Source organism: Rhamphochromis sp. 'chilingali' (genome assembly GCF_963969265.1).
Source record: "Rhamphochromis sp. 'chilingali' genome assembly, chromosome: 21".
In the NCBI taxonomy this organism is placed as follows: Eukaryota; Metazoa; Chordata; class Actinopteri; order Cichliformes; family Cichlidae; genus Rhamphochromis; species Rhamphochromis sp. 'chilingali'.
Genome location: NC_137949.1, coordinates 24,898,226 through 24,918,857, shown reverse-complemented (window position 1 = coordinate 24,918,857; position 20,632 = coordinate 24,898,226).

Below are 20,632 nucleotides of genomic sequence, written 5' to 3'. Positions count from 1 at the left end.
AGCTACCTTAACAAAGTCTGCTGTTTTTATCTTGAGTTTATTCTGTAGAAAAAACTCAATATGCTGGAGGCTTTCTTGGCGAGGACAAGTTAGTTGGTAAGTGGCAAATGGACTGATACTGCTATAGCTCCTACTCTAACTCACACTAAAAGCACTTTCTCACAATCAGTGTTGGGACAGTAACTTTTAAAATGTATTTTACTACAGATCACAGAATACGTGCACCAAAATGTAGTTTGTAACATATTTGGTTAAGTTACTCAATGTGAGTAATGTATTCTAAATACTTTGGATTACTTCATGTATTAAGATTTAAAAATCTAGTTGGTATTGCTTTCAGATTTGCACGATTATTTACAGCTAGCAGGTTGTTAATGCTATCCATCAAGTCAAACAGTCTGCAGTCTATGAACTAACCTCAGCTAACGCCAGCTAACAATGTTAGCTTGGTGGCGAGTAGCCTTCAGTAATAGTAATAAATCACACAGCAATAGTACATCGAAGATACTGAAGTGACACATAACCCAGGTAGCTACCACAAGGTAGTTGCAGTAGGCTAACTAGTTTTTAAAAAAGAACTTGCTTCCAGATGTTTCTTTAGGTTGGAGTCACTTGACCCTGAGAGCAGCTTGGTTGCTGGCAAACAGAGTCTGTACTGAATGGTCAGATTTCACCCATCCTTTTCTTCTTTAAATGTGAAGTCGTGTTGGAATTTCCAAGTAAGAAATGCATTCCATGCCCATGCTCTGCTGGCTTTGTTGTGCTAGCTTCGGGTCCATTGTGTAACTGACGTCACCAACATTAACGGAATACAGTTACTCATATCTTGTATTTTAAATACATAACAACGGTACATGTATTCCGTTACTCCCCAACACTGCTCACAACAAGCCTCATTCGCGTATTCACACACACACACACACATTAACATAAGTATTTTCTTTCTGTACCTAAGCACCTTGTCTAACGTTTGCATATACACTTTGGTGTTTATGCATTGAGAGTAACTCAGAGTACAGTATCCTACACAAAGATACTTTGACATGCAGAGAGATCGGACTGCCGACATTACGACAACCCACTCCACCTTCACTCATGATGAATAAGCAAGAAGGAACACACTAAAGAAATAAGCCCCCTTAAAATGGCAAGTCCTCCTCTTTTTCTTCATTTCTTCGGTTTTTCCTGTGTGTTTTTTAAATACAGATAAAAAGTAAAACATATATCAACTGGTGACGTTCACCGCGGCGCTCCCAGCAGTAGAACCAGGTCGGATCCATTATTAAAGTGCAATTGCACACATTTCAAAGAGGGTGCTGAGTATGGTGTAATTAGTATGGAGGCCTCAGATAATTAATATGGATGCAGCTTTGTGGCTTTCAACAGCAACTTTTGAGTCTGTTGGGTGCTCTGTTAGCTGAATTAACTACTGAATATCAACTAAAAAACCCCAAAAACAAATGCTGTGTTGCCAGTTGAAGTTATTCAAGTACCTCTCCTTCATAGTTAAGGTTAGCAGAGTAGCAGCATTTAGTTGTTCAGCACCATGTTTAATATTTGTAATTTGTTCCACTAATCGCTATCTCGTTTTTGTTTTGTTTTTTTAAACAGAAATATGCACATCACTTACAATACGAGTGAGTCAGCTGGCCCCCCCTTAGAGAGGTCAGGTCTCTCCTGCTGTCATTGGAAACTTTGCACGTTATCACTGCTGTAGTTTCACGTTTGTCAGCCCTCAGGGGCGCCCTCCATTGGCCTAGGGGCCCAAGCAGTTGCCAGCCTTGCCTGGTGGCAAGCATTGCAGCATTGCCTGTGAGCTTTATTGTCCTTCAATGTTGTTGTATTATATTTTGTAGATAGCTAGGTGAGAAAATAATATTTTCTTTTAAAAAAGTGATATAACCTGGCCTGGTGGAGACTTATTTTATGTGTGAGGCTTTGTCTCAGTGATGCCAATTCCAGACATTTCCTATATCTGGAGCTGCTGGCTGCAAATATGAATCCATCAGTCATCTCATCTGAGTCTCAACAACAAAGTGGATGAGAGAGAGATGAGAGACACCTCACATGGTGACTGCTGAAAGGTAAACACATATTTCAAAGAATCATTGTGTTACAACTGTAATGGCGCTTCTTCATAACTGAGAAAAAACTGTCTTCTATCAGGTTGACATCAGGATCTTTGCTGTTAGTAGTTAATTTATATGTCCTTTGAGATTTTAGTTTGATTTAATATGAGTATAATTTTGCTCCTAAATCCAACTACTGCAGAGTAATGAGAGGATAATGTCATTAGTTACCCCTCTTGCTAACCTAAAAGTTCTCATATCACACACACACACACACACACACACACACACACACACACACACACACACACACACACACACACACACACACACACACACACACACACACACAGCTTTATTAGCAGCAGATGACAAAGACGTCGGAAGAGAAAGTCATTAGAAGGAAAAGATGCTTCAAAGCAGTTTGTCTTACATTTAGGATGCCAGCCAAGGATCCTCACTTTACACACGCTTTGTCGTCATCCTTATCTTTCAAAGTGGGTCATCGTGATCAACGCAGTGAGCAGAATATAAAACTTTATTAACCCTGTGTTTTGTATCTTAAAATAAGTATATTTTTAGTCAGTCTGAAGTATTAAGAAAACACATTTTAGAAGAAGTTAATTGCTCATTTTTGCCACAAGTTGTATTCAGAATTGTCCATAAGAATGTAAAGGTTTGTGTAAAAGTGGCTGTTAATTATTAAAAACTTTTCAGCCACACAACCAGGTGTGATGTGCTGAGTGACTATGATTAATTATGGTAATATTTACACTGGATCTGGTGTTAGAGAGAGGCATGATTAAATAGTTTTCTTGTCAACTGTCAGCCAACTTTTTCCTTTTTTTTCTTCTTCTTTTTTTTTTTTTTAAATCCAGCCTGATCTGCCTAAGCGCGGCGTTAGCCAACTGTAAAGTCTTTGGAAAGATTTTCGCTTGTGCTTCGGAGATCAAGCTGCATCTCAGATTACTGTGCTATAAATTCTAAGCTAGACTAGACAAAGTATGTTATTGTTTACAAGCCTATTATTATTCAGACCTTTATCAGTGAGATATAGCAAACTTGACCTCATGTTTTTGTTTACTGTAAATGAATGCACAGGAGACATGGACACAAACTTCACTGTTAAAAAAACCCCTAAAAACCAAAAAACCGAAATGGATGCCTACATTGAAAAGGACAGATCACAGCAAGCTGTTTTTTAATGGGCATAGGAGAAGAAAAAGTGTGTGTGTGTGGGGGGGGGGGGGGGGGGGGGGAGGGGGGGGCAGCTGTGTTGTCTCAAGCTGAGACTGGACGAGTCAGCTCCCAGTATTTGTCACTGTTGTCTAAACAAAGACTGCTGAGTTGATCGATAGACTGCAGACCACTGAGCCTCTGGAAAAATGACTGCTTCAGTAAAATATCTGAGTATAAATGAAAGGGCAAAAGAAAACTATAGATTCAAATGAACGCCTCTGTTTTTTGTTTTTTTGCACTTAAGCTTCAGCGTTAAACTGCGAAGGCAGACGGTCAGAAAGTACAAGACAGATTTGATCTGGTGTGAAATCAATGCTTGCTAACTACTTACACTGTGCTGGATAAGCTTAGCAGAATGGGTTTTGCTCTTACTGTACTTCTCACTTTGAGTCTGATTTGTACCCAGAGGAGAGGAATGGATGACTCCTTGGCCGAATGATGAAGGCCGTGTGGAGGCGAGGTTTAGGCAGAAAAAAACCACCAACCAGACACAGTCGTATTCAAGGGCTGACACACCCCAGTGCACTTCAATCAGTCCAGTTGTTGCGGTAGCACACACACGCTGTGCAGTTGCTGAATGTACATTCACTCATTTCTGCTGTTTATAACACATCTCTGGCACATCCAAGGGGCATCTTATGTTTGTATATATATATATATATATATATATATATATATATATATATATATATATATATATATATATATATATATATATATATATATATAGTGTTCTCAGTACACATAAAAATGCCCTCTTTAGAGAGTTTGCTTTATGAAACAACACAGATTTCAAACACTCAAAAGATGAGAGTGTGCATTTTTTAGTTTGCAGTGGGCTTTGGAAGCATGCTGCAATCAACTGTATTTGAGCTTTAACTCAATCCTCACATATGTAATTACATAATTGGACTATATTTCCATGAGCATCATCACATCATATGATTTATCTTGGGTTTTCTGCACTGGGTTTCCTATGTCATGAAGAGAGAGTTCATAATATCTTAAAAAAAATGCTACATTGGAAATACTGACCTTTGATTCATCAAAAGCAGAAAGTATGTATATATTTATATATAAAGCAAAGCCGATTAAATAGACGAGTTACAGCATTAATAATCATCATCATGACTCTGTTCGCTCGAGTACTGTTTGCTAATTGAGTGGACACCTCACCCTGTGTTTGCAGCAGCAGCAGTCCACTCCAGTTTGGCACAGAGTCATATTTTAATGGGGTCACAGAGGCTGTTTGCTCGTTGGATGCGTGCACCTTCAGCAGAAAAACATTCACATTGATTTGTTCAGCATTAAAACAATACTGCGAGGAGAAAAGCGGGATTCTGAGGCAGACGGGACAAGTATGCAGACGACTGCCAAAGAACAGAGACGACATCTTCATAAGAGCTGCCAGGGTAGATTTTTAGGTCCAAACTCAAATCTCTTTCAGAGCGGAGGCACGCTGCCACCTGCTGGTGGTCACTGAAAAGCTTAATTCACTAAGGATTTAATGTGTTTTGTGCATTAAAAAAGAGAAAATGAAAAAAATTCTAAAATTCATGCATAATAAATAGACATGCATACAATATCAATAGTGTGATCTAGTGGTGCTTAGAATACAAAAATACATATAACTGAAACTCTACAAAGCCTCCAAAAACAAAAAGTCATTGGAGTGTCAAGCATGGCTTTGCTGTTAGATTTGGTTGCATGACATCGTAAAAAGCTCCAGTTCACATATATTACATGCACAATGGCATATGAGGATATTTTAACATTTCATCCCACCAATGTTTGCAAGCTGCTGACCTCTAGCTGATACAGAAGGTAACAGCAGATTGTCTTGACAAAATCATCTTCCTGTAATTGACACAGCAGTTAGCAGGACCCTCCAAATGTGCAAGTAAAATCATCTGTTTACCTTAGTGGCAAGACTTGGTTACACTTAAGTCATTTTTATTTAGTTCAAACACACATGTTTGACTCAAAAAGCATAAAAAATTCATTTGCCTCCCATGTTTTGTTTTGTTTTTTTAAATGGTATCATAAAACCATGACCCCATTTGGAAGAGAAAAAAAAACAAGGGAAAAAAATCATTAGAGAGAAAAGTCTGACTTTGTGCCTGATCTGTATTCAGGCCTTTGTAATGGTGTCCACTCCACTTGGTGGCACGTTGACAGACTCCATTGATATTCACCAGGGTGAGCGTTTGATTTAAAAAGGTGGTGCTCTCCTCAGAACCAAATCTCATTTATGATTCTGTGTTCCCTGTAATATTAAAGTTAAGGGAGGCACTTTAGAAATGACACAACACAAATCTACCATGACAGCTGAGGGTTTGTCATCTCAGACCATGCTTGGAGAAAGAAACATGAAAAGGATTTAACTGAGGTTAGGTCTCTTAACGGCACTTTAAAAAAAATAAATAAATCACTAAGTGGGCTGAAATTGCCCATCTTTCCAGGCAATCATGTAAAAACCCCACATTTAAGCACATCCTGTAGATAATCAGGCACTTTAAAAAATTACAAACCAGCATAATGCAACCAGCTTTAGAGGACTTAAACTCGGGACTGAAAAGCTTGACTTATAGAGGAATATTATCAATTACATCTTTCTTTGTAGGCTGCTTTTTTTAACATTGTAAAAAAAGCAGATTTTTATCTACATGCAAGCGTAAATTTAAGCACAATCAGACATCATTCTTAAGCAAGATTACGTGAAGCTGAATGAGAATAAGGAATAATTTGAGTTAATACTGCACCACTTCATGCTTCTCAAAGTTCAAATGAAAATAAAGACATCAAACATTCAAGAGAAGCAGCATCATAAAGATTTAAACATTAATGCAGCTAATAAATATGCCATCAACACCAGCTGAGCAATTTATTAATGAGGTTACAAATGGGCATGACCTTGCAATCATCCCACTTCCTCTTTAAATGTCTGGTCAAATACGAGTCTTACACGAGGTAGGACCTCTGGAGTTTGTCATTTCCAAACGCGTGTTCATTTCACTTCCCTGACAAAATTAGAGGTGACAATCTTTCCATTAGCTTGGGCCGAGGATGTGTCACCTTCTGGGGATTAATTGCTAACATCTAGCATCTTCATGTATACATCAATAATTAATAATCATTAATTGCACCTATTGCGTGGCTTCATCCCGCCTTATAAATGAAACCACATTATGTAAACACTTGAAACATTAAGAGGGTCAGAAAATGTTTTACCTTCATAAGAGTTGTCTGAAGCTTAAAACATTTAGCGTGTTAGGAGTTAGCAGTTTTTGGAGACTTAAGCCCTCCTCTGTTGCCCGCTTGAAGATCTACTTCTCTGTTAACCACTTGGGTGACATTTTTATGCGACATACTTGGGTTTCTGTGCTGTGGGTGTGTCTGTTCAGTGATACTGGTGATTGCTTCTGAGAATCACTATGCAGGTTTTTTATTTATTGTAAACAAACTGTTTTTGTGGCATGACACATTTCATTTTAATGGTGCTGTGTGAACAATTTAGTGGCATCTATCTGATGAGACTGAAAACCTCATTGTCTTCTCGGTGTGTAGGAAAAGACCGGTAGCTACAAAATATACTCGCCAAGATGCTCAAAACACATTCTTCTGTCGGTTGGTTGTTTGTATGCAAAGAACCAATTTTAGATAGTATCTTGTGGCTCTTTAATACTAACACCCCGTTTCAAAAACTCAACATTTATTTCCATTTCTTTCTTTGAATCTATGAAAAATGCCAAAGATAACACAGCTTGACAGGCATAAAATATTTCTTTGGCACCAACAAGGTGATTCCCAAAAAGCTATTAGCTGAAAACTTGGCATATCTCACCATGATACGCAGTATGTCCTTGAAAGATTTGAGAAAATTGGACAAATGGAGGACAGAAGAAGAAGTGACAAGTTTAGAAATGATCTACAGGATATGAACAGTATCTGTCATATCATTAAAAATCCATCAAAGACCTCATACAGGATCTGAAAGATGCATCTGATCCTTCACTTTATCCATTTACTCGTTACCAAAGCATCATCAGAAATGGTTTCAGTGGAATGGAAGCCATTCTTCAGGAAAGGAAGAATGCTGTGGGATGCCAAATTACCCAAGAATTGGACTGAAAATCAGTAGCAATAGAGCTTATAGGGTGAAGATCTTATAAATCCAAATGTGAAATGTTTTGGTTTAAATCACCATCAGTATGTTCAGATGACATCAGGAGAGAGTATTGTACAAGTATTGTACAGCCATCTCTAAAACACGGTGGAGGCTTTTTCATGGTTAGCACTTTATTTCAGTGAGTGGTGCTGGAGATCCTTTAAAATTGATGGAACTACAGAACACAGCTTTTGATCCACTATGCATCAACATCTGGAAAACATCTGATAGGCAGCAGCTTTATCGTTCTATGGGGTAAAGATCAGACATGGATTGGACTCCCCAGAATCTGGACCCAAGCATTATTGAAGCGTGTGGGATCATCTTGACGGAGAAGGAATTAAAAGGAAGCCAACATCCAAGGAAGAGCTTCAAATGTTGTTCAAGAAGCCTGGAGAAATATTCCTGAAAACTGCATATAGAAATTACAAAAGAGCACACCCAAGAAAGTTCAGGCTGTGTTGAAGAATAGCAGAGTTCATGCCAAATATCGACTTCCAAGCCACTAAAATTGTGCAGACTGTTGTTACTGAATGACTTCCATGACTTCAGGGCTCAGTTAGTTGACATTGTTTATCCTTGGGTGTAGTCAACACTGCAAATCTTCACGACTGGAGGGAATGACAGGAAAGGAATCGTGGTTATGTCTGTGTGTGCGCATGCGTGTGAACAGACAGGGTTGGTGACCTTTTCAAAGAGCTATCGTTTAATCAACCCTGACAGCCTTTTAGAGACCACTTACCATTCATCTGGTCTACAAGATTAGACCCTCCAGTGAAACTACATAGTGATCGAATCATGGCCCCCAGACAGCATAGTGACAGCAAGAAAACACAAAATCAATATTTTAGTGGCGACACTTCATATTTTAGGGGTTCAGACAGCAACAGGCAATAGTCTTCCAACCATTCTTCTTTTTCACCTGATTACTATAAGGGCTGTGAGAGGCAGAAGATAAAGCAGGTCACCAGCCCACAACACACACAACCAACTTTTTGTTATGGTTGAATACTACTGGAAAACTGGGACATGTTTCTTAGTTTTCCTTCCTTAAGTGGAACAACCAAACAAAAATCCTCTGAAAGTAGTCACATACAAGGACTGGACTGCAAATAAGGGAAAACGCAGACAATGACCAAAGAAAAAAACTTTTAAGGACCTTCAGAAAGACTCAGGACTACTGCTCAAGACCAGAACATCTTTAGAAAGTTACAGGGAACGTCATTGGAAGCAAAGCATAAAGAAATGAGGGGTAGTTTAAGACTTTATCAAAGTACTATAAGTGATAATCAGGATCATTCAATTCAGGAGACATTCAGAACTTTCTGGAAACATTTAATGGAGCATCAGTACAGGATGTTGTAACGCAGTATCCTAAAAGCCCTGAGGGGAACAATTTTGTATGACCTACAGGAAAGAATATGAGAAGATTTTCTTTGTGCCCCAAATGAATGAGGCATCCTTGTGACTAACAGAAACCATAGGAGAAGGTGATGTCATTTTGAGAGGATTTGCAAAAACAAAAGACAGGTTTTAGGAACATTCCCAATTTTCTGTAATGTTTCTGGAAATTCATCAACTTTGAAGAACATTACCCAAGTTTTTTAGCAGGTCCTCTTCTACTTGTGAAGCCAGTGTCAAAGCAAACAGTGTCCTGGGTGCTTGGATTATACAGTCAATATGTCTATTCATCTATAACTTTGAACACTCTTTTCTATCTGCTCTTTCTCTCCTCACACAAACACTCCAACTGACAGGAGGAAGATTGAACCGGGGACATTATGAGTCTAAAATGACACTCAGCCCTCAGCCCTCAGGACAACGAACTGAGAAAAAAGTATTTCAAGGTTTAATATTTCAAAAACCGTCAAGTTCAGTGTACAAAACTAACCCACTAGGAGTAAACACACACATACCACTTGCACACACAACCCTGAAGACTGGTTCACTGTCAGTGCTTGGTTTCACGCACCGCTGCTGCAAACATGAGAAGTGCATACCGGAAACAGGCCGACGAGAATAAAAGCAAGAACACCAGCATGGGGCACGCAACTACTTTTCTCTTTGTCTGAGGCAGCCTCTCACCTACCCGGCTTCATGTTTTTCATATTAAATATGAAGCATTTACACATCCACGCTGCTTCTTAGTCTTGCATTTTAAATAAAAAAGACCAATTCCCCTGTTCTGTGAAAAACTTCAAAAGCTCATGGAGAAATCAGGCATCCCTGCTCCACACTTCTCTCCAGGCAGACTCGTGCAGTGCATTGATAGTACACTGAGGAATAAATTGATGGAGTTACATTTGGATGAATAAATTAGTTGGCCAACTTGTACTAGAATACATTTACATCCAGATGAGATTAAAGTCCTGACACGCCAGCTCATTACTGGCCTCTAAAGCTTCCTCCAGACGTCATCACCCAATTGCATCCCACCTCATTCAGTCGGATTGCTGTGACTGTGGGAATAATATGTACAGTAACTGGCTGATTGAAGTGATAAATTGCAGGCAGGGAACACAGAGAAGCTACCAGCCAAGCATAATGAAAGCTAGATTTTACTTACAGAGCTAAAGAGACTCCAAGGTACAGTAAAAATAAATATTTTAAAAATTGGGGGTTAAGAGCATTCTCAGTTAAAGGCTAAACTGCACAGCTTCTGTCAACAATCTTTGATGATGATCCCTCTGCCGTTTGCAGTGACCCCCCTTTGTTAAAGAAAAAGCCCCAAATGTTTACCCAATTATAAAGAAATATGAAACTGGTTTTCATTTATGTTTCTTTATGTAAGTAAAGGGCTGAATAATCTAAACATATAGATACATGTATGCACTACTTGTTGTGTATTCAATACAATATACTTATACATTTTTTACTCATGTTATTTCAATTAAATCTATTTTAAAGATTAAGAGTCTACATTGAAACTATAAGATGGCAAGTAAGAATAAATACCCAACAGCGTTTAATGTTAATAAAGTTATTAGATCATGTCAGCGAGCTACAACTCTCTGACATATATTTAAATAACAATGTATAAAATATGTATGTGACATTACTAAAGGGGTTATATATAGCAATGCACCTGCAGAAATGTGTAGAGCTTTTGTGTTTCACCTGTTTTATTGATTATTTGTGAGAACAGAAACCTTACTGGTTTGACTTGGTCTTACATGGAGTCGTTTTAGGGCACAGGAGGCAGCTGTGCTTGACAAAAAAGCTCTGACATCCACTGTACACTAATTGCTCGACAGCAAAAGGCAGGCGAACACAGAAAGCTGGTGAAAATTGTTGTATTTATACAAGTCAAAGAGAAGAAAAAAGAGAGTTATAGTCATAAAATGAACAAGAACATGACTAACTGCTTAAATCAGTATCCTCCATTTTCTTCCACTTATCCAATTCAGGGTCACAGGGGGGCTTCCACTTATACTATTCCAGCTGTCTTAGAGCAAAAGGTTTAGTACAGTGTGGACAGGCTGCTGGTGTATCAGAGGGCTAACACAGAGACAGTCAAACCATTCACACCCATTCACGCTTAGGTCCAATTTAGAATTACCAGTCAACCCCCCCCCCCCCCCCCCCCCCCCCCCCTGCATGTCTTTGGACTGTGGGAGGAAGTACCCGTGAGAGAACCCACCCACACAGGGGGAGAACATACAAAGTCCAAATAGAAAGTCCCCAGCCAGCCACTGGACTCAGACCAACAAACTTCTTGCTGTGAGGTGGCACGATCATGCTGCTAAGTAACGCAGTTATACAATACAATAACTTACAATTAAAAACACATTATTACCATGCTTACATCTGGTTTTCACTGGCAAAAAAGTTACCAGCAGTGTGAAAACTTGTTGGTATTTTGTGCACAAATACAACAGCTGAAGCAAGTCGGTTACCTTTAATGACCACATAGCCAAGCTGGTGATCCTTAAATTTAATGGCACAGTATTACAGAAAAAAATGTAAATGAAAAATATAACAGTTTACAATATAATAACTCTACTAAATATACCTCTATAAAGCAACATTAATAACAAAAAAGATATATAGCATCATGTATACAAAGTCCAGCAGAGTATCTTCATCAGTGTGTAATTATATGTGTGAATGTTTTGTGTTACACCTCATGAGCAAAGTGCTGAATTAATTAATATTCCAACTATTTAGAATGACTGTTAATTCAAAGGGCATGCTTGCAGAATAAAATGATCAAATTAAATTACTACATTCAATTCATTTAGTTTTATTTTCCTATACTGTCACAGTTCTACAGGAAAAACAAAACACACACAGCCAGTTTGCTGGTGCGCAGGATCAAAATGACAGAGCTAAAATGGCCTGCAGCTTAAAGTGAAAAGATTGGACAGAAATGGAAGGGGAAAACAACACCATGTGTAGAAAGGTAAAGGCTTTCCTACAGGGAAATCTGTTGAAGGGAGGAGGAAGACAGGACACCATGATCGGTGGCTTAAGTGCTCAAACAATCACGCACACTGAGCATGCACACAGACCTCTGAAGCATGCCCGAAGAAGCACTAAGCAAATATACTTACTCAGTTGTTATTTTTCATCTTTCATGATGTAAAGTGCAGTTTATTAAATGCTTTTTAATGACTATTATAAACTGAATCATGGTACGTTAGACTTGATTAAAAAATAGAAGAGCTACAGCTTCTACACCATTTGAAGGACATTGCCTAAAGAGTGGTCACATCAGCACCTGTCACTTCTTGCCTTCAGATGCCTTGTGACACTCTGCACTATCCATGTATAACACAGCACAAAGCCATAACCTTCTTCCATGTGCGCCATCACATATTCAGGCAGCAATCTGGCTATGAGGTGCTGGGAGGAAGAGGAGGAGCAGCTGTGCAGAATGAGAAGTGAAAGGTGAAGTCGAGGACTGCAGTCATTGCAGGGCAGGTTATTGTGGACGCGTTTTGGCAAGTATATGTTATAGCTCTGAGAAATTGCTGCTGTTTATTGTTTACAGCTGGCAATAAGGACAAGGCAGTGGTGTCGATGACCTCACGGGTTGATGGGCTGCATTTGGTATTAGATCACAAAAGAAAACTGACCCATGTGGGATAAACGACACAATCAGAACAAATAATTTCTTTCCATTGAGGGACGACTCAAAGGTATTCGTTTAATAAATGTTTTGTAGCTAAATATTTAATAAATAACTGAGAACATTTTGATTTGCAGTGTAATCTCTATAAGAGTTCACATTAATCTAAATAGTTAAATCCTAAACTCTGTGTTTTGACATTTATTTGTAGCTTCTAAATAAAGCTTGCCTCTTAGAAAATAACCTTGAACAGGTTACACTGGATTTATTCCTGAATGTGCACAGGGTAATAAAGGAAACTAATACTTAAATGGACTCTAATCAGAAAACAGCCGATGATGCTTAATGCGGCAGGTTTAATCAGAGAGCTGAACCACACATTGTCCTTGAATGTAGGTCTAGATCAGTACGACCTTTGACTTGGCTGTGATGAGTAAAAAAGTCTCTACAGGTCACAAGTGTGACCTATAATGCTGTTAATGATAGTGGGACACAATTATTTCTCTCTCTCTCTCTCTCTCTCTCTCTCGCTCTCTCTCTCTCGCTCTCTCTCTCTCACACACACACACACACACACACACACACACACACACACACACACACACACACACACACACACACACACACACACTCATAATATAAAATTTGATCACTGTACTAGTTGAAAGCAGGTTAGTGGCCTGCCAGCAACACTCAACACAACACTGATGTGTGCCAACGGCTTGGTTATAAGAAAAATCATTGAAAATATATGACAGATCTAGAGCTGGATCAATGTTAACATTTAAACCAACACTAACTCACTGAATATGAATGTTGACTGGAACTGATCTGTAGATGTAATGCTGTGTAGCTTTTGCTTGTTGTATTGAAGAATATTAGGGGCACCTTTTGTTTACACGGATGTCAGAGTCTCAATCCGAATTACCCTAACTGTCCCGATCAGCTTGCTGATTGGGTAAGGAGGGTCAGGTGTCCAGGATCTTTTGGAAATTGCATGGTCACAAGTCATCTAATCTTCCAGATATGGGGACTGGATGACCACCAGCAGGTTGTGTGTGTTTGGGTGCAAGTAGGGAACTGTCTTAGGGCCAGAGTGTTATTGATTTAACCCTTGCAAGTTTAGTATTGTACATATAGTTTTTTTTCTTTGTGCACAGGTCAAACAAATCTTGCAGTACACAAATGTGCAGCGCTGACAGATTAAAATGCAGTGTCAGAGACATGTTAGCATCAGTGATAGTAGATGCTACAGACAGTATAGGTTTATTTATGTTGCCTGAACTGGTGACATAATGAGTTCACAGAGTGTGACATTGTCTATGAGGCCACAAATGAAGTGTGACATCACCTGTAAAGCAGAGCTTATTTTATCTATTAGTGAGACATCATCATGCACACACACGAGGTGTAGGCCACGCAAGCCCTGCTTTCTTTATCTATGCGGGAAAAGAAATGTTGTTTTTTTATGATTAGTATTATTTCTTTAAACAGAACCTGACACAACTGTGACAAAACAATGTTGAAAGAACTACTGACTACAACAGCTGTATATAAGAGATAGCACAAGAATTATAGTGGTACAAAGAGATGAACAGACAACATTTGGATGGTTTGTCATAAAATGCTTTTGTGCTCTTGGCATTCATTTGCAGAACACTACTTATCCATCTCTCTTGCTTTTATTTGTCTGGCCCCTGCCTTCAGGCTGGCAAATGTTATATACACTTACCTTTTGGAAGATAGGTCACCATTCAAACATATGGGAATTAGACAAATGAGATGCAGCAGAGCAAAAATCAAATGTTGCTTCAAATATTGTTCATGCTAAAATATATTTTTAAAATGCTTCATGTAGTTTTATAGATTGCTGCAGGGATGATGTTTTTTTTTTTTTTTTAGTAGGCCAACCTGCAATTTACCATCACCCCATATTACTCAACAAAACGGCTGTCGAGGTACAGATGGAGTCAGACATGAAAACAAAAGGCAAGTCTTTATTGGACTGATGCAGTCCAAATAATAAGCAAATCCAACAGAAGAACAGCAAAGTCCACACTGAAACATGGAGGAGAAACAAATGTACAAACACAAGAAGAAGCAGAGCACTTTATATACAGATAGCACTAAAACAGGACACAGGAGGAAACAATTAAGAAGAGGTGAAAACAATCAGTAAAGCCACAAAAATAAATATAATTGAATAAAAAGGATTATATCAGGAACCAAAAAACAAAACAAACTAAGATGGGGCGACCGTGGCTCAGGGGGTTGGGAATCACATCTGTAACCGGAAGGTCGCCAGTTTGATCCCTGGGCTCTCTGTCCTGGTCGTTGTATCCTTGGGCAAGACACTTTACCCTACTTGCCTACCGGTGTTGGCCAGAGGGGCCGATGGCGCGATATGGCAGCCTCGCTTCTGTCAGTCTGCCCCAGGGTAGCTGTGGCTACAACTGTAGCTTGCCTCCACCAGTGTGTGAGAGTGAATGAATAGTGCCATTGTAAAGTGCTTTGGGTGCCTTGAAAAGCGCTATATAAATCCAATCCATTATTATTATTATTATTATAAGAATAAACAAATATATACTGTATATATTGAGGATCCCAAACTCATAAACATAACCACAGCTTGGGACCAGGACAGCAGTGGTGGGGTTTTCCAACTGCTTTTTGAATTACTAATGAAAATGATGCTTGTGGGTTATACATTTTCAAGATACTTGCATAAATAGCACAATTACTATTACAATTGTAAAGGTAAACCTATCTTATCTGGACATTTCAGAGTAAAGCTGTGAGAGACCATGATGATATGCAGTCATGAGGTCAGATTCACAACAAGGCTTTCCAGTAACTGACATACTGTCATGGTCCTGGGTCGTGCGACCCAGTGTTTTGTGTTTTAGCCTATTTTGATGTTTATTCTTTGTTTAGGGTCACTAAGGCAGTCCAGCCATTTGTACATATTACCCGTGTATTAAGTCTCCCTTGCCCTTCGTGTGTTTATGTCTGCGTGTCTTATATTGTCAAGTCCATGCTGTCGGTTATGTCATCTCCCCTGTACTACGTCTCCCCGGTTCATGTGTCTTGTCTAATCTCCATGTTTCCTGTTTTACTTTGAAAGTCTGTATTCACGGTCAGTGTATTCAGTTTCACTCCTTCTGTCCTGTTGTTAAGTTCATGTGTGTCAGCTGTGTTCCCATGTGTGGCCACTTCCCCTGATCATCCCTCATGTGTATTTAGTCTCTGTGTTTCATACAGTCTGTCTCGCGTCGTCTGTGTTACCACCTCCTGTGTTCTGTACCTCCAGCCATAGTCTTTCCTTAGTTTTGTCCAGTTTAGGTTTTCTGTTGAGTACTACACGTATGCTGCCCTCATTCTGTTTTTGTTCTTTTCATCAGCCATAATAAAAGGCTCGTTTTGTTGGAATCCACTCCTGCATCCTCGTTTGTGTTCGCACCTGGGTCCACCACACACCTTTCCGCACGGTCTGCCTCCGCAGACCGTGACAGTACGACGCGAGCATGCCGGACCCAGCGACACATGACATGGAGATCGTCCGGACAGTGAAGTCGCTATGCGACCGATGGCTGCACTGCCCCAGAGAGGGGGAACGGGAAGAGTTAGCCCGCCAAGTAGGGGTGTGCGTGTCCGTGTTCCCCTGGTTATGGGAGACGCTGCACCCCCTCGTCAGCGACTTTCTCGTCTCCACTCTCCGACTCCGCCCGCAGCAGCAGCGGCCCGGCGAGCGTGAGTCGTCACCAGAGCCATGCTGTTGCGGTGTTACCCCGCTACCTCATGAACCAGTGGCGGTCAGAGTCAGAACGGTGAGGCTCACCACCGACACACACACTTCATCGGCTTCCGCATCTTCGCCACCGCCTGTCTGCACGGAGATGCCCGAGGCTATTGACTTCGGTGAGGAGGAGCGGCAGCAGGTGTTGCGGGCGTATCGGGAGGACGAGCTACGCTGGAAGCCCTGGCTTATCTCCGAGGAGGAGCTTCTGCCAGCCGCCCCGCCTCGGACCGGCCGCCCGTCCTCGCCGCCTCGATCGGACTACACTTCTCCCGCTTCTTATCTGGCGCGGATGTGGTCGGAAGACGAGGAGCCGCTCGCCACAGAAATCCAAGTTCCGTCCGCGTCCACTTCAAGACGGAAGCGACGTTCACGTCGCCGTCGCTCATCGCTACGGCATGTGTCGCTCTCCACTGAGCTACACGAGGAAGCTGTGGGGGGCATGGATTCCGACCTCGAGGGGCGGCAGCGCGCCGCATGCGCGCAACTGCAGGAGGAGCTACGGGAGGAGCCATGGCTCGCTCCTCACTACGGTGAGATCTTCCGCGGGACACGCCTAGCCCTTGGGGGCCCCCGGAGTTGCCTGGAGCTCCCGCCTGCCGCCCCGCCAACACTCGCCGCCTCAGCCTCTGCGACGCCGCAAGAGGCTCCACTTTCCACGTCAACGGGACCCACGCCACGCTAATCATCACAAACCAGCTAGCCCTTTAACCGCACCCCTGGGCCAGGGCCTTTTGACTGCAGTTAATGAACTGGCCGATCTAAGGACAATTCAGCCGGATTGCTCAGAGCCAGTCCACTATGTTTTCTATGCCACGCCAAGTCCATGTGCATCCCACTCACTAGCTTTCTACAGCCGCCTAGTGTGTGGGGCTGAACCCCTCCTTAACTCAGTCTCGCCAACAGGGCTCTTAGACTCCAGTAAGTGTAGTTGTCTCCCATGTGACTGCCAAATTATTGTGTTCAAATCATCTGCACCTAGTCCGGGTTGTGTTATGTGGGTTCATGCATCGAGTCTTGGCCTTAAGAGTCATGCTTCCTGGGACAACATAACTGTCACTTGTGTCACTGAGCCACCTTGCTTCTGGTCTGAAATATTGTTTGAATCGTGCTCCAAGACAGAAGGAGTGTTTAGCTCCCCAAGAAGGGCAACTAAGGACAATTCGGACTGTGTTAAGGACTTAGAGACATCAAGGTCCTTGTCTGTCGTTGCTCCTCTGCTTACATCTGCCAAGGACAGTGTCCGGAGCTTCGTGCTCACTCCCAGGGTGGCTGTGGCGTTACCTGACCTCTCACCTGCGTCTGATCTCCAGGTCGAGGCAGTGGACACCCAGCCAGCACCTGAGCTAGTTCCCACCACCAGGGTCAGGGCAGCCGGAGGTCAGCCATATCCTGCGTTTACACCCCAGGCGGGAATGGCTGCCGTCCGGTTTGTTCCTACACCCAGGTGGGTTCCCAAAGTTATGCCAGTCAGTACACAGCTGAGCTCCGCACCCAGCCTCGGCGCTCAGGTGGGAGCGGTTGTCGCTCTGCAGGCGCCTGCACCGGCTCATGTTTCCATTGGAGGCTCAAGAGAGTCATCGCCACCACGACAGCCTCCTGCTCTGCTCCCTGTCCAGGTGGCAGCCCAGCTCCCGGTCCAGCCAGGGGCCTCCTTAACTGTTCACCCTGCGCCTGCTGCTGGATGCCCGGGTGTGCCTATCCGGCATCCTGCAGCATCCACACCACTTCACGTCATGCCAGCTGGAGGGCCCGAGGAGCCCCTCCGGCCTCATGTCTCGTCAGCTGGAGGGTCCGAGGGGCCCGTTCAGCCTCATGTCTCCGCTGGAGGGTCCGAGGGGCCCGTTCAGCCTCATGTCTCAGCTGGAGGGCCCGAGGGGCCCGTCCAGCAACCTGCCACGTCTGCTGGAGGGCCCGAGGAGCCCGTCCAGCACCATGCCACGTCTGCTGGGGGGCCCGAGGAGCCCGTCCAGCACCATGCCACGTCGGCTGGGGGGCCCGAGCCGCCCATCCAGCCACCTTCTGCGTCGTCTGCTGCAGCCTCAGAGTCGTCGTCTGCTGCAGCCTCAGAGTCGTCGTCGGCTGCAGCCTCAGAGCCGGCGTCTTCGTCTGGTCCGGCCTCATCGGAGTCGTCAGCCTCGTCTGGTCCGGCCTCATCGGAGTCGTCAGCCTCGTCTGGTCCGGCCTCATCGGAGTCTTCAGCCTCGTCTGGTCCTGTGTCCACCGGGCCTCGGCCAGTGCGCCTGACACTGCTCCGTCGCCGCTGCCTTCCGCGCGGCCGGCCCCCTGAACTGCTCCGTCGTCTCCTTCGTCGCCGCCGCTGCCTTCTGCGCGGCCGGCCTCCGGACCGGCTCTGTCACCTGTGCCGCCCGCCTGGTCGGCCCCCCGACCATGTGACCCGTGTACTCTTGTGCCTGTGGGCTCTGGGTCGGCCCCCTGAACTTTGTTTGGACTTTGGTCTGGTGCTCCTGTGTGTTCTGTTGTTCGTTTTGTTTCCTGTTCTGGTCCCTCCGTCCTGGTCCCCCGCCTCCCGCCCTGGGTGGGGTTTTTCTGTTTTTGTTTGGTTTCTCGGTTTTGGGCTGTCAGGAGCCAGCCCTTGGGGGGGGGGGGGGGGGGGGGGGGTATTGTCATGGTCCTGGGTCGTGCGACCCAGTGTTTTGTGTTTTAGCCTATTTTGATGTTTATTCTTTGTTTAGGGTCACTAAGGCAGTCCAGCCATTTGTACATATTACCCGTGTATTAAGTCTCCCTTGCCCTTCGTGTGTTTATGTCTGCGTGTCTTATATTGTCAAGTCCATGCTGTCGGTTATGTCATCTCCCCTGTACTACGTCTCCCCGGTTCATGTGTCTTGTCTAATCTCCATGTTTCCTGTTTTACTTTGAAAGTCTGTATTCACGGTCAGTGTATTCAGTTTCACTCCTTCTGTCCTGTCGTTAAGTTCATGTGTGTCAGCTGTGTTCCCATGTGTGGCCACTTCCCCTGATCATCCCTCATGTGTATTTAGTCTCTGTGTTTCATACAGTCTGTCTCGCGTCGTCTGTGTTACCACCTCCTGTGTTCTGTACCTCCAGCCATAGTCTTTCCTTAGTTTTGTCCAGTTTAGGTTTTCTGTTGAGTACTACACGTATGCTGCCCTCATTCTGTTTTTGTTCTTTTCATCAGCCATAATAAAAGGCTCGTTTTGTTGGAATCCACTCCTGCATCCTCGTTTGTGTTCGCACCTGGGTCCACCACACACCTTTCCGCACGGTCTGCCTCCGCAGACCGTGACACATACAACTGAATCAGCTCAGTCTCCAAGGTGTTTCCATCTTTTTATGTTGAGCGCGCACACAGACATACTAGATCCGCGGAGTGACAAAAATACCACAAAGGTCATTACAATTTGCCACACATTTGCTGCTAAAAGTCAATCATGTGCATATTTCTACCCATTGGCAAGTGGCCCAATGGCAGACTGCCATGAGAGACAGACTGAGCAATGTGCGTGCCTGTGGATTGAACCAAACCTGTTGTAAAACCCTGCTTTCTAAGCTTTCCTTTTTTTTTGGTCCAATTGAATGTATCACCACAAAGGACAAAACAATCACTGCCAGGAAGTGCACAAAAAGACATTTGAAAGTCAATTTTATTTACAACGGGTGAGTCCAGCCTCAGGCTAAGATGAATGTTCCAGACAGGCATCCACAAAATTAATCAGGTGATCATAGAAGTAGATTTTAGAGTATCAGCTCATTTCCACTAATTTAGGATGTGTGAGAGCACATGGTAGATGTGGGAAGAGAGGGTGGCCAAAAAAATCAAATAAATGAGTTTTGCTGTGTCACATGGTTACCTCAGGGTGAAGATGTCATAGAGCGCACATTAAATGAAAGGAGATATATTTGAGACTGTATTAAATATTACTTCAGGGGGAAAAGGGCACCCATTTCTAAAATTGTACTAACACAAATTATGTATGAAGAGAAAACATGATGGCTGGGTGTGACAGTTTGTGTAGTGCCTTTTGTGTGATATGCCCTTGATAATAAATAATGAACATAAGCCAAATATTCATGGTAAATTACACTTTATTGATCCCCTGGAGGTTTTTATTAAGAAATCATGAGGAGCAGATTTCTTCAGTATGACATGTTGGGAAACAAACCCAATGTTAAATCTGTAGATCTGTGATTTGATAAATGTTTCACTCTTTAAAAACAAATATAAACAAATAAAAAATATACAATCTGAATGAGAGGTTGAAAGGTGGATGAATGAAGCTCAAGGATGGGGTGAAACACAGTTG